A 15,613-nucleotide genomic window follows, 5' to 3' on the forward strand; every position below is an offset into this window, starting at 1 on the left:
AGGTCAATATGAACTTTACCAACTTGCTAAATCATTCTGAGCTTTAAATGTTCTGCAAAGTCTATAAAATAAAAATTATTCATTTTTTTCATAACGATGTGCATTGAGATAAAATAATGTTTTTAAAACTAAATAGAAGCTACATATAGTAATGGCTTCCATGATTTTTTTAAGAGAGAGAGAGAGAGAGAATTTTAATATCTATATTTTTAGTTTTTGGTGGACACAACATCGTTATTTGTATGTGGTGCTGAGGATTGAACCCAGGCCACACGCATGCGAGGCAAGAGCGCTACCGCTTGAGCCACATCCCCAGCCCAAATACCATGATTTTCATACACCAAGAATAACTGCATTTTTTGAATATTTAATATATTCTAGTCACTGTATTGGGTTTGGGGGAGAAAAATAAGAGATGAAGAGACCTCCTCTTGTGTAGACACCTATATAGCAAAAGAAATACCCCCTGGGACACATGATTTCACATAAGATGTGTATTTCAATTACTACAGTACCAAGGCTAAATCAGTTTATTTCAGGAGTGGAAAAGATAGACCTAGATAAGAATTGTTAAAAAAGAACACCCAGAAGTGAATGAGAATGACAAGAGGACTTCATATGGATAAAAATAAGGCAAAAACAGTTCTAAGCAGAGAATTCTTTCCACATAAAGGCAGCATGTTGTATGCTATTTTTCTAGGAATAGCAAGCAATCCCAAGTGTCTAGCCTAAATAGAGTATAAGGTTGTTGGGACAGTTAATTATGTACTTTCTGTGTCTTGCAAGACCTCTCTCTCTCTCTCTCCTCTCTCCTCACTCCTCTCTCCCCTCTCCTCCCTCCCTCTCTCTCTCTCTCTCACCTTCTGTCTGCCATGAGGTAAACCACTCACTCCACCACCTGCTCCCTGTCATGATATGACTGACATTCTGCCTCAGAAACAATGAAGCCAGGTGACTATGGACTGAAACCTCTAAGACTGTGAAGAAAATAAATCTCTCCTCCTTATAGGTTGATTTTCTCACAGAGAACAAAAGGTGACTAACAGACTATTCATTTCCTTGGAAATTTCTGGATAATAAACTTCTATCATCTGAGAGTACAAATCTGCAAAAATAGAACAGGGGACCATTCTCAACCTCAAGGTTCCTGTACAAACATTCAAGTCCAGTATTGGGGTATCCCCTTTGTTTGTTTGTTTTTTTGTTGTTGTTGTTTGTTTGTTTCTGTTTTGTTTTGTGTGTGTGTGTGTGTGTGTTTTTTGAGGTAGGTTAGCACTATGTTCCCAAACTTCTCTCAAACATATATTCTAAAGTGATCCTCTTGCCTTAGCCTCCCCAGTAGATGGGACTACATGAATATGTTGCCACACCTGTCTGAAATATATATATAACTCCTCATAGTTAAATTCCACATTCCCTAAACCAGTTACAAAACAGTCAACATTTATCTTCTGGTAGCTGAATATGAGACATGAACAGAACTCTCACACATCTGAAGTCGGAACAAAGAACAGGAGGAAAAGCCCACTGAGCCTCCTAGGCATCATCTCAGGGGATTTTGCCACAAGGAGTCTGTGGCCAAAGGAACAGCCACAGTAAAGGATCATAGACAGCAAGGGACACTATGAAGATAAAACCTTAGAATGTCAGGGAAGTAATGGAGATTCAGCCTCTGGGGGAGCACCATCAACCCCACAGCCTGAGCTGAACCTCTCTGTCGGGGTGCTCAGGACCTCCTCCAAAAGACGTGAATTGTGAAGGGGTATAGGGAGCCCCTCAGACTCACTTGGCATAGAGCAGAGTTTCATGGACACATCTCCATACATAAACATGAAGTATGGAAAGAGAGTTCCAGAGAAGGAAGTTGGAGGGAAAGAGAAAATGTGAGAACGAACAATCATGTTATAGAAGGAGACACCCCCTTCACTGTAGTCCAGGAAGACCCCCACTCTGCAAAGATCCTGCCTAGGAGATTACAAAGTCATGGAACAGTCCAGGCAAAATATCTATTGTTAAACTGCCCTGTGACCCAAAACCCCCTATCTGGTACTTCCTTGTGCCAGCCTGTTCTGCTCACATCTTTCCTACAGACTCCCAGAGTCCACTTGCTTATGAGGTCATTCTCTATCTCCACTTCCCAGTACCATCTTCCTGGTGTGATGCCCTCAAGACCCAACACACTGCATTTTTCATCACGGTACACACCGGGGTCCTTCCAGGTCAGGCACGTCTTTTTATGACAAACAGAAAGCCTGTGGTGAGCAGAGTCTGGATCCAGTGTGACAGAACCTGTTGAGAGAGTTCTCAAACATGCAAGGTCCTCACCTGCCCCAAGACAAAGCACACAGCCACCCACCACCTCAGAGCCACATCACTGCCTGAGCTGAGGAGGGGATAAGCCTCCTGAGATACGAGTCTTATAACTCAAGCCCATGTCCTCAACCAGGAGAAAGGAGCCAGAGGCTTATTTGGGGGTTAGACTTGTCAAAGGTCCCTTGAGAATGAGTACCATTATTGTGACCATCACTTCTGCCACAGCAACACCACTGATGATGCCAACACCTGAATCACCACAGAGAATTTAAGGAGATGCCAGAAGCCATGAGGGCAACAGGAGGAACATCTAGAAGCACACAGTCACTCACAGGCTTGGAACCATTCCTTCCGCCAATCTACAAGAGAACACAGATCTCATATCAGGGATTTGCAGAGTCTCTACACATCAGGGTCAGCATGCAGTCTTCTGAAAAAGCAATGTGGGAGGAAGAAGGCAAAATCTGTGTGAAAACATTCAGTTGCTGTATTTATTTCTTACACACAAACATATACATACACACACACACACACACACACACACACACACACACAACTCACACATCCTGCTGCAGCCTTCCATGAAGACTAAGCCAAAAAGCTTAACACCCCAGGAATAAAATGCTGTATGTCAATCTGAAAGGTCACTGTTCACATTTATAATATGTTCTCAAGACACAGACACACAACCATCCTAACAACTAGGTTATCTTGTGATACAATTGAGGTTATCAAAATTTCTAAGACCTCCATTTACTTATAAAGAACTGACTATGCTGAACTTGTAAGGTTAGTTCTAAGCCATGAGTAGAGAATTACATCTAGCTTAGCTGAATTTGGAGGATGACAATAAATCATGAGTGAAGGGAACTCAGAGAAATCTTACCCATTTAGTTGGCAGTGGAAAGGGTTTTAAGATGGAAGAAAAAGAAGTTCAAAACAAAAACAAACATATCCAGTGAGAGGTCAACACTAGTGACTTTTCTTCCACTTCTCACAGACCAATAGGAGAAAAACATCCATACAGATATGGGGAATCCCAAAAATATTGGACCTAATCATTTGCCTAGCATAAGAATTGCCTGAAGAGTTTTAAAGCTTCCAGCTATGATAGAACCCATAGTCCTAAACTCCAGAGTGTGTGAATATGTTAAATACATGACTAGGCAACTTTACCAATGTGATTAAGATAAAGGTTCTTGAGTAAGGAGAGATTATTCTGAATTCTCTGGATCAATCCAAAGGAATCACATGAACCCTTGTAAAACAGACCTTTCTTGGCTGTGTTGGAGAAGGATAGAATCACAGAAACAAGGTCAAAAACATGCTGTGCTACTGGCTTTGAAGATGGAAGAACAGGCCCCCAAATGAGGGAATACAGATGGCCTCTAGAAACCGCACAAGATAACAGCCTCCAGAAAGAAACACAGCTTTGTCCACACCTTCTTGGACTTCTGATCTACACACATGTAAGATAATATATTTGTGTTGGTTTAAGTCACTAATTTTGTAGTAATTTGGCAGCAAATAGAAAACTAATATGCCTACATAGGTGACACACCCAACATGGAACAAAGTACCGGCAGAGAAATGTGCTTTCAGAAAACATGAAACTCCCTGTTTCCTGCACACAGGAAGCTGAGGACCCAGAAAATATAACATGCTCTGCTAGATAATGAAGAGATATATGGGTGTCCAGTGAGTCAGTGAACCAGAAAATGTCTGAAGGTCATAGGAAAAAGCCTAATGGCAACCAGGAATAAGTTTCACAGACCTTGGACTTTACTTCAGGGTCAGGAGAAAGGAGACCAATCAATGAGATGAGACCTGCCTCTTCTCAGGAGACACCAACCCAATGGTCTAATGAACCAGTTCACACTAGCATCCTGATGGTGAGGAACTGAAATAACTAAGAAAAAACACATGGTCCCTCTTCCCCCACTGTCCCAAGGCCACATAAGTCTCCTCCAATTTCCATGCTCCCTTTGGAGAAGAAGATAGGAAGGTCATTGACCAAAGCATATTGTACATATGTCATAAACTTCAAAAGTCTTCATTTGAAAAGCTTTTGCCTCCAACAGGTCAGAGATCCCAAAGCCTCAGGAACAAGATTAGAATGATGAAAATAATAAATGAACAAGATCTTTTCTTTCTTAAAGATTTGTGATTAAATTTGTGCCCTCCATGTCCACTAATACAGGTTCAATCACATACATTGGTATTTCCATCTTTGTTGAGTTGCTTGATAGAAACTAGATAATACTAAATGGCTGAGCAGACCCAGATGATTTTTGGATAAAAGTAAATTTTTCTCATTTTTCCCCAACACATTAGTTGGAATCCAATTATAATTTTATATATAATAACTGACTGAGATTATCAAAGGAGAAGCAAAGGAAGGTCAAGGAAGCAGACAGGGGAGAAAAAGAGAAGGAGTGAAAGAAAAAAACTTTGAGACTTCCCAGTGTATCAAGTACTATACTGTGTGCCTTATAATGCACTCTTCACATAATTCCCACAGAAAATTTTAATTTATAACTCATTGTTACAATTTAATGAACAAGATGAGATCAGACATTTGTCCACCTCACACTATGAACCTGTCAATATGAAAGTGTGGATTCTAGAATAGCAATGGTGTTTATCCTTACAAAATATAGTAATGGTGTTTATATTACAAAATAAAAAGAGTATCCAAATTATACATGAAAATATATAGACATTAATTCAGCAGGTAATGGGGAGATGGTTAAAAAAAAGACTATTTGATCCTTTTTTTAAATAAACATGTCCCCAGAAAAAATCATTAAGATTCTCAGAGTGTTCCTCATACATCTGATCCCAAAGCCTCCTTGATGCCATGGCTCACCCTTCTCTGTCTCTCACAGTCTATATCCCTGATGTAAAAAAGATACAACAATTGAAGAAAGGGCATATTAGACAAATTCAGATGGCACAGGTCCTAAACTCACCTCTAGAGTTGAAGAGTCTTCTGGATAATCTTTCATTGCATTGGAAACTGCCTTAGGATATGCCTGTCCTAACTGCTCTGGAAGGTTGAAGTGGTCTCATTATTGCAGGAAAACTCAATGAGATAATCACTTGGAAACAGCTTAATGGAATTCACATCCACACTCTCTCTCTCTCTCTCTCTCTCTCTCTCTCTCTCTCTCTCTCTCTCACACACACACACACACACACATACACACACAATGTATTCACTGAAATCTCTCAAAGATATGTCAAGGAGTTGGTTATATTTCATGCACACAATTAACCTGCAAATCCTCTTCACACTCAATTCAAACCACTTAGAATGTGATTTTCCATCTCTCACTGCATCAGCACACCTAAAATTTCTATGTGAAATTTCTATGTGAAATCAGAACTCTACTTTCCTTCTCACCTCCTCACTCTTCCCACATCATCTTTTCTTCTCTCATTTGTTCCACATCCTTTCTCAGGTAAAAAATTTTAACATCTCCAGATTCTTCCTTTTATGATTTTCATAAATATATATATATATATATATATATATATATATATATATATACATTATATATTTATATATCATATATTATATTGTATATAATATATAACAAATATATAATAAAATAAAGGTGTGTGTATGTGTGTATATGTATATATATATATATATATATCCAAGAACAAGCCCAACAAGCAAAGCAAAATTCTCTTAAAAGCAGAGAAATTTTTGTGAACATTATTAATTTCATTTTGTTCCTATAACAGAAACACAAACACAGAACATTCCATATATTTTCAAGTGGTTCCAGACCCCCTAAGCATCCTGGACCCCAAACTCAGAACACCAAAAACTAATTTCTCAACAATGAAGGTGCTCAGAAGAAACCCAGCTAGGACAGCAAGTCAGAGCATGAGGTGGCTGAGAGGAGACCAATATCCAAAGGATCAGGAAGAAAGAAGAAAACCAAACCTGGACCTAAACAGTATGAATCTGGGGTAAAGAGAATAAGTACCAAGGCCCCACATTAGAAAGACGCAAGTCCTAAGCTGTCAAATATGATTTCTGAAATTTTATGGAGACCAGCAATTCCTATCCACAGTCCCAACCCTGCTCCATCCAGGCTCTGCTCACAACTGAACTCTCCAGAGTCACTGCACCAACAACAAATACCAGTTGACCATGATGTTTTCAAGATCTGCAACTAATACTAGCCTGCAGTAGATGGTGGGCCTAGAATATGTTCATTCCTCAGCTCCAGAACATGAAAAACTAAAATCAAAATTTAAAAAGACATTTTGGAAATTACCAAAAATGAAGAATTATTTATGACTGAGGTTGTGTCTCAGAAGTAGAGTGCTCACCTAGCATGTGAGAGGCACTGGGTTTGAACCTCAGCACTACATAAAAATAAAATTAAGATATTGTGTCTACCTAAAAGTTAAAAAATAAAATAAAATAAATGAAGCATGATTAAAATACAGAAATGTGAGGTGAGTTCTGTGGTCCAAACCCAAGGAGAAGTTCCTGTGATCTTCCAGTACAAGTTATAATCATTTTTCTCTCCTTTTAGGAGAATTTAGTTTGGAGACGGGGCAGATTGATGTGTGATGATTATGAAAGAAAAAACCAAGAGAAGTTAAAAGTGTTTACTGGGAGGGGTGGGAAACAAATTAGAGAAGAGAGAGCAGGAAACTCATCCCATCCTGAGGTGGAGGCCACTGATACAGAAGGGCAGAGGAGGAGTCTGGAGGAGGGAAGGCCAAGGAAACATCAGAGTCACTTACCTGCATACAGGGGGGCCTTCCTCCAGGCTGAAAGGGAACACACGGTGGTGAGACCACAGCTAAAACAAGCCTGCTCAGCATGAATGTATCTGCCCTGGCCTCCCCTCCATTCTAAAGATGAGACTACCCACAGAAGGAGATAGCCAGAAAGGAGATTACCTCTTGCAGTATTCAGGGACCTCAGGGTATTGAGGGAAATTCCCTGGACCACAGATCAAGACGGCTGCTTTACAGGCCAACTTCTACCAATGTCCCACTGCTTCCTCTCTGTCAGAAAACCATCTGCCTCAAAACTCATAAAAGTCCATATTCTATCTGTCTTTATTCAGTTTTGCTACTAAGGATAAAAGTTATACTATGTGTGTAAATATTTGAGAGGATAAAATATAATTTACTCAACAATTGTCCGAGATATTATTATATCCAGACTTTCTCTGGCAAAGATATATTTGGGAAAGGGGTGAGAATGTAGCCCGTGGTAGAGGGAATGCCTAGCATGCAGGAGGCACCAGATTCACAGCTCATTACCAGAAAATTAAAAAAAAGAGAGAAAACATTTGGGAAATTACCAAAAATGAAGAATGATTTAAAGACAGGAATGTAAGGTGAGTTCTTTGGTTAAAAAATACCCAGCTTTGGGGGCTGGGATTGTGGCTCAGTGGTTCAGCATTCACCTCACACATGTGGGGTCCTGGGTTTGATCGTCAGTACCACATAAAAATAAATAAATAAAATAAAAGTATTATGTCCAATTACAACTAAAAAATAAAAATAAATTTTAAAAACCCAACTTTTCACAGGTGAAATTTTTCTAGAGAATAAGAACCAATATTTCAAGAAGTACTTGGTTCACTCCACCACACGCTCACTTGTAGTGAGCAGCCTACTTGGATTAGCACCTTTGGGAGCTGGAGAAAACATAATCTCTCAATGGTGACTTGTTGGGAGAAGAACACAAGGTCACATTCCTAAACTTAATGACTCCGTTTACTTATAGAGATCATTTAACAAACTTTTAGTATTTGCCTTTAAGCTTCTAGGTGCAAACCAACAGCAAGATGCACTGAAAGCTAAAAATTCATATTCTCATATGAGACCCACACAGGTGATGGTAATGTGGTTTCCATCAGTGGAATAGTCTGGCTGCAAAATGAAACCTAAGAAAAATAAAATGACGAAAAAAACCACAGGACACAGAATATATTTTAGAAAGCAGGGGTGGGACAGGGTAGTGGATCATACAGATCGATCTTCTATACTAAAACTGCAAAATGGAGCCCACACTTGCGTTTTTTATATCAGGGAACATCAAAGGCCTTCCATAGAATGTCCTTCACCAAAAAAAGTTATAGGTGGGCTGTCCAGTTCCCAACGGGTTACACCCACCTCCACAGCTACTATGAGGTTATCTAGTAGGTTGTGGATAAAGGTTATGTGTCTTGGGAAATCTATTGCATGGGAGAGCCACAGATAGTTTCCAAGGTTATTCCTAAAACCTTCCTGGCTGTCAGAACTAAAGACGACCCTCAAATAATTCATGATGGCTTCCCACACAATATAACGTGGGCAAGCCAAGGTTGAAATGAGATGCAGAATACATGACAGACCAGGGGCCACCATCACACCCAAGTTTCCAAGCTCTAGGTAGGAAGTAGCAGCCACGATCTAGGGAAGCTCAGGGAGCAGGGTTCTGGCTTCCTCTAGCTTCCAATCAGCTTCCCAGGGACAGGGATCCACATGTCTGCCTAGCTAGAAAGAAGGAGAAGGGACACCAGGTAGGATAAGGGAACAATAGATACCTGGAGAGTCACGTACCAGATAAGTAGGCAGCTTTTATCTGATCTGAAAAACAACCCAAGAAATAGGGGAGCTAGGATCTAGAATGTCTACTAACAAAGAAACATACAAAATTCAGGCGGGAAAGCAGAACTTGCTGAGATCTGCCTGGAGTTCATCTGAAAGAAAATGAAAAACAGCATGAACGCCCAGCCCCAAGAAAAGGAAAGACTGTGGGCCTGAAAAACCCCAGAAAAACGTTTCTGTTTATTGAATTTCTAACTACAAACCTACCCAACCCCACTGACTCTAGCTGTCCTCTCTGATCTCCTCAGTCACCTCCTCTGGCCCAGGACCCCAGATCTCCCTAGAGAGATGGACCCCAGATTCTGGCCCCTGTCAGCTGTCCCTCACCACCAGGTCTGCACTTGCCCTGTGGGGTCTTACCAATGGCCTTCAGCGCCTCTTCCTTTGCCTGCTGTTCCTCCTCCTTAAGCCACCACAGATGCTCCTTTTCCTGCCTCACCTGCATCCTTCTGGAATGTTCTTTGGTGCTTAAATAGCTAGCCCCCAAGAGTAGGAGCCCCAGCATGGTCAGGACCACAGCAAATGCTGGCTTCCAGGGAGAAGCCTGAGGGAAGAAGGGCTCTGTGGCCAGGCAGACAGCAGGTCAGGGCACACCCAGGAGAGCCAGCACACTCAGAGAGGCCAGCCCCTCCCCACAGCTCTGCTGGGAGTGGGAAGCAGCACTGACCTGGGATGTAAATAGCCATGGCCTTCTCCTGGCCCAGGACAGGGTTGAGGACAGAGCAGGTCACATTCCCCACAGAACTGTCTCTCACCACCAGAGTGGCCTCCACACTGAACAGCTCCTCAGTGTCTTGGGTGTGGGCCTCAGAAAGTGCTGGGAACTTCTTTCCACTGAGGTCTCTCCACTGCACCTGGGGCTTTGGGAACCATCCTGAGGCTTTGCACACCACACACACTGCCAAAGTCTGTCTGGGCACAAAATCACGAGCAACTCACAGCCTTGTAGATTTAAACAGCAATTCTTTATTCCCGAACTCACACCGGCACTCTACAATCAAGTTCTGGGGAAATCCACATTCTGGGCAAAATCCACGTACTCCACCAGGCTCTGAATCCCAAATACTCTCTGAATCCCTCAAGAACTCAACGGGAACTCAAGGGGAACTCAAGGAGTGGGTGCGCCTGAGGCAGCAGGTTACGCCCTATTCCCAGCAGGGTACACCTTAAACCTGGAACCACCCTAAACCCAAGGAGAGACCTAAACCCTGATCCGACCTAAACCCGGATCTGCCCTGGTCCTTGAGCAAGGTCACCTTACATGCAATGTCACTGCAAATGACCTGGGTCCAATATGTTCCTCTAAGCAACAGGGGTAGGCTGACAAAGAAATTGCCATGCTTCATTCCTACTTGGCAATGGCTCTCATCAATGCACTCCAACCTTTTCTGGCCCTTCTATGTGCCCTTGAGGGTCAGCACCCATCCCTGGAAGGAAGGAAGCCGTGGAGCCCCAAGAGGCCTCCTTGGGCCCTGAGACCCCAGAGTTGCCTATGAGTTATACAACTTCAGGGGGAATGTTTTCCATGTTGAATTCTGGGGGTTCTATCAGAAGGGTCACCTACCAGAGGGAATTAAAACAAGGAGCATGACCCACACAGGGCAGTGGGCTCTTCTCCCAAACTGTGAGGCCAGAGGCTACACAAAGAATTTGGTCCCAAGGCTCCCTCCATGAATCTCAGTCTTCTCACCTCACACACTCTCCCGGGACATCTGCCTCTCTGTGTATATCATTTCCAAAATTGTATTGCATGACTACTTAGTTTCCTGAATTCTCTTCCCCTACACCCATGTTCCCATGAGTTATCTTTACCAGGTTTCCTCACAAACATTTCAAACTCAAAACTCCAAAACTGACTTCATAATTTGGACCACTTGTGATAAAATGATTATTGAAATATCCCAATTCTTCACCCTTATTTATAGCCAGTTCTTCCACTTCCACTTTTTACTGCCTTTACCTGTTGCCTCTGGGACCAGTCATGGGATTCAAATTGGCAATGAAAATTTAGCTAATGTGACTGCAGAGGTTTGAAAAGCACTTGAACCTTGCCATTTCCACAGGAGGACAATGCTGGGCTACCCAGTGGAGGATGGATTATGTGACATTGCCTGGTCCACCTGCTTCAGCTGCCCTAGTTCAGTCAAATGACCACCTGAAACGTGAGCACACTTAACCAAGGTGCACCTGGTGAATGTTTCTGCTGACTTCAGAACAAATGAAAATAAAAGTGAAAATCTCAATTCTCCCTGCTAAATAAAAGAAGATTCTTCTCTTTTTCTTCTAGCATTTGCTTTGAGAAACTGCAATTACACAATGGAACTTTTTCCTCTTTTGATATGTTGATACATGATTTTGGAATCTGGCTAGGATTTTGCCAGCTTTGTAGCTCAGGAATTTCTTTCTCTAGGATCTGGGAATCATTTATTTGAAATGTAAACATCAGGGAAGATACCAGCTCTTTGCCCCTTTTCTGTGTAAAGGTAGGAGTCAAACTTATATGGGCATCTTGTTCCAAGTTGTAAAACCACCTCATATCATAAAGCTGAAGGAGTTTATTCTTCTTCCAGATAAAGCCTGTTATATGATACAGATGGTCTCCCAAAGTATCAGGTAAATTTAGAATGACATATGTAGAACAAATTGCTTTGAGCCCTCTTAGTAGAGAATTACTTATTGTTCATCTTGAAAACAAGTATACAGGCTATAGAAAGAAAGATGAAAATCCTTTCTGGTCATGTATTCCTTAGGAGGTCATGCATGATATATATCATTCTGGTTTGATGCTTATTAAGTATTAAAAGTATTTTCTCCTAGTATGGGAGATTTTGTTTTTAATTATATTTCTGATACATAACCAAGTATGCAAAACTAAACCCAGATGATTATTATCCAAGATCAGCCCCAATTAGTTGAATTTGGTTAGTGCCTAAATTAAATACATTTTTATTGCCAAACATACCTGAAATAGTGGCTGCTAGTTGCACAGCATTATTACAGCAGTAGAAGTGGCAAATAATTATCAATAGTCCTGCCATGAAACAACAAATGTTTTAAATAAAATTCTGGAAGTCTCTCAAGTATTTTCTTACCCCTCCAAATTTTGTGCCCATAAGTCTATTCAGTTGAATCTGGTTTCTAAACCTGTCTGACCCCTCCTCTCCCACCCCACTGCCATGCCTCAGGTCAGGCAGTCATTCTCTCCACATCATAACTACACTCCAGGCCTCCTTCCTGCTCACCTCCCATCCATCCATTCACAACTGCCAACATGAGCATTCCCAGCATGGCTCTGTTTAGGATTCACCCTACTCTGCATCCAAACTCCATAACACAGCACACAAAGCCTTTACTGATCTGGTAACTGCCTTTCTCGCCAACAATTCTCCACAAACTCCACCATCTAAGACCCTCAAGGCCCATACACTCAACCCCAAGAACTATATGGTTAAGTGCAAATAGCCAAAATCACCATATTGTATGCCTTCTGCCTTTTTAACTGACAACCCATCAACATCCAGGGCTTCTGTGTCAGCCCAGGTGTCCACTCCTAATGACCTCATCCTGACACCTGTCAGTGGTGTTAATACAGGACCATCTCCTTATTCCAGCATTGCTACTTCTTACCATCCTCCTCCTCACTCCTCCTACCAACCATGATGGTTTCATTATACCCTGAATAATCAACAATATTTCTAACTTAAAGGTTTCATACCAGGTGCTCCCTCAGTGTTAAATTCTGCGCCACCCGCCCCAGATAGCCCCCTGGCTAAATACCTACTTCCTTTGAACCTTGCTCAGATTGTCAGTAAGGCTCTGCCTTGGTCTCTATGTAACACTGCAGCTTGTCCTAACTTACCAGCCCACATCCTGTGCCTCTTTTTTAATTCTACTTGGTCTTTTGTCTTAAGTACTTATCACCTTATCACATGTTGTACTGAATTATTTATTATAATTATTCTTCCTTTGTCTCTAGAAGGTAAACTCACTGCTGGTGTCTATGCTATACTGATATATCTCTGGTGCACAGAACAAGTCCCCCCATATTTGAGATGCCCAATATACAGTGTTTGTATTGATCAATGAAAAACTGAATGAACCATTTTTTCCTCTATTTCATCTATTAAATGTGAGGCTAAATTAGATGATCCCTGATATTCCCACCAAACCCAGTACTCCCAAGGTCTCCAGAATAGATATCAATTAACTAACCTGCCACCTTTAGTTCCAAATCAGCCTCTTCATAGAAGCCTCCATGTCTGAAGAAGCAGGTGTACATTCCATTGTCAGAAACCTGGACCTTGTGGATGTGCACAGCAGCCTGCCCCTGGGTGAGGAACTTGCTCACCAGTGAGGTCCACCCTCTATAATCAGCCACCTGCTCCTCAGTCTGTTCCTGTTGGTTCCAGTAGATGAACACTGCCTGTGAGAATGTGGTGCGGAACCACCTCAGTTCCATGTTCTCTGCATTGATGCCAGGGACTAGGAAGCAGGGCAGTATGGCATCTTTGCCCAGCACTGCCACAATGGGGCGATAAGGGCTAATAACCTAGAACTGCTCTGTGGACACAACATGGGGAAAAAAACCTAGAGAGAGACACAGACCAAAAAACAGAGAACATATACCATCAGGTGGGAAGGCCAGGAAAGCTGGGGCAGGGGCCAGATGAGATGACCCCTGAGGTTTGATAGATTTGGAAGAGATCTTCTGACTATATGATATGGCCCAAAAATGATGCCAAAGACACTCCCTCACTGGCATCTGCTCCTGGTCCCAGGCCCATCCATGAAGTAATCTCTAATTCAGTGGTTCTTAAGCTTTCATGCCCCTGAACCACTAGGATGCCTTATAGAGCACACATCACTGGGCCCAATCCAGACTGTCTCATTCACTAGATCTGGGCTGGGCTAACGAATGTGCATTTACAAGGAGTTCCAAGGGTGGTCTGGGGAGCACACCTTGGGAACACCAGGCCTAAATTGCCCTGTCTCAGGTCAAACCTGAAAACAGACAAAGAGCACACCTGTGGTGAGATCAGACTCTGGTCATTCAGCCACACCCAGGAAATTCCCCTCTTCCAATTCTAAATTTCTTACTTCAGTCTATATTTTTCTCCTCCACTGAGGGAGGAGAGAAATACATATGCACTTTAAAACACTGAGTCAAATGCTACTTAATGCTGTGAAAATCCTGTTCTCGGTCATTCATGGAAACCCCCATCACTGCATGTTCAAGAAGCAAGTTCACATCACTCTCCACCCTCTTGGTTCTCTTGGACTTCTGAGGCTAACACATGACTCCTCTGCAGGATATGCTGCAACACCTCCAAAGAGCTACTCTCAAACCCTGTGCCTCTCCACTCTGGTCTCAGCTACCATTACATCTCAACTGGAGGATAACTAGGATTCCTGACCTCAGTGATCCTTTTAACAGGTGAGCTAATCCATGTTGCTGCTCTGCTCAAAGCCTCCACATTGCTCCCCACTTCTCCCCAGGCCTGACAAGGTGGACTCCTTTCCCAAGACCTCTCTGAACCCACCTGCTGCTTCTCTCCCCATGGGCTCTAGTCCAGCAAACCCTGGCCTCTGTGCTTCCTCACCCCTCAGCACACTGCCAGCTCTGCACAGGCTCCTCCCCCTGCAGGCACCCTCCTTCCAAATGGTCCTACAGCTCACTCCTCCTTCTCCAGGGTTATGCTCCCAACTACACACCACCTCAATGAACACTGTTGCCTGCCCACACCTGCCTCCCATGCCCCTGACTGCCCACAACCTACCCTGCTGCATTTCCCATTGTGGCCACCTCTTCCAACACATTTAGGCCTCTCTGCATACTTGCAATTATTATCACTTTCTCCTGCCAGAAGGTAAACTTTATGACAAGATTTCTGTCTGATTCTTTCATAGAATAGCACCTAGCAAACAACATTTCATTAATATTTCAGGAATAAAATGAATGAATGAATGGAATGCATGCATCACACACACAAGAAAAGGCAATGAAACAACAAATGAGGGAAAATATATTTTCAATCTTACTTTTTAAAACCACAAAGGGAGACTAGTGAGGACACTCACCCATGGACAGCTGGACAAAGAGAAGCAGGGAAGTGAGACAGCAGAGCAAGGAGTGACTGCAGTGCCCTTCCATCTCTTTAGAGCTGGGGAGAGAGATGGGGATGAGGGCCAAGACCTGCAGGCAGGAGGCAGGTACAGCCCAGAGCTCCAGCACCTCAGCATAGAGAGCAGGGCTCAGGGCTGGATAGCAGTCCCTGCTGTAGCAAAGCATTTCCTATTGGTTCATCATACTAACAGGGTGCTGGGCCCCCCACAACCCTGACACTGACAAACAGCTGAGCCCCGGGCTCCTCCCAGCTCTTCTGGGAAGACTGTGGTATCAGGAAACAATAGAATTACCTGGTAATAAACTGTTCCTTTCTTTCCCACCTCAACCACAGGGCAGCTCTACTTGGCCTTTCCTTTCTCCATACCTGGAGCTCTGTGGTGAAAGCCATTCCTCTCTCTCTCTCTGTTATTCACCACTCAAGACTCCCCCAGAAAGGAGGGCCCAGATTCAGGCCCCTATCAGGAAAGACATTCAGCTCCTGCTTCTCTCTTGTTCTTCCTCTAATTATGCCCAGGTTTGGCCTGGGCAGTGTCAGAG

The 15,613-nt window shown here is 42.8% G+C and overlaps 1 pseudogene; it reads right to left on the minus strand.

Moving 5' to 3' along the window:
* Nucleotides 1-1,646: 1,646 nt before the first annotated feature.
* Nucleotides 1,647-14,782, minus strand: LOC143402004 (butyrophilin subfamily 1 member A1-like; annotated as a pseudogene).
* Between the last annotated feature and the right edge of the window lie 831 nt (nucleotides 14,783-15,613).

This window comes from Callospermophilus lateralis, chromosome 6, assembly GCF_048772815.1.
Source record: "Callospermophilus lateralis isolate mCalLat2 chromosome 6, mCalLat2.hap1, whole genome shotgun sequence".
Classification (NCBI taxonomy): domain Eukaryota; kingdom Metazoa; phylum Chordata; class Mammalia; order Rodentia; family Sciuridae; genus Callospermophilus; species Callospermophilus lateralis.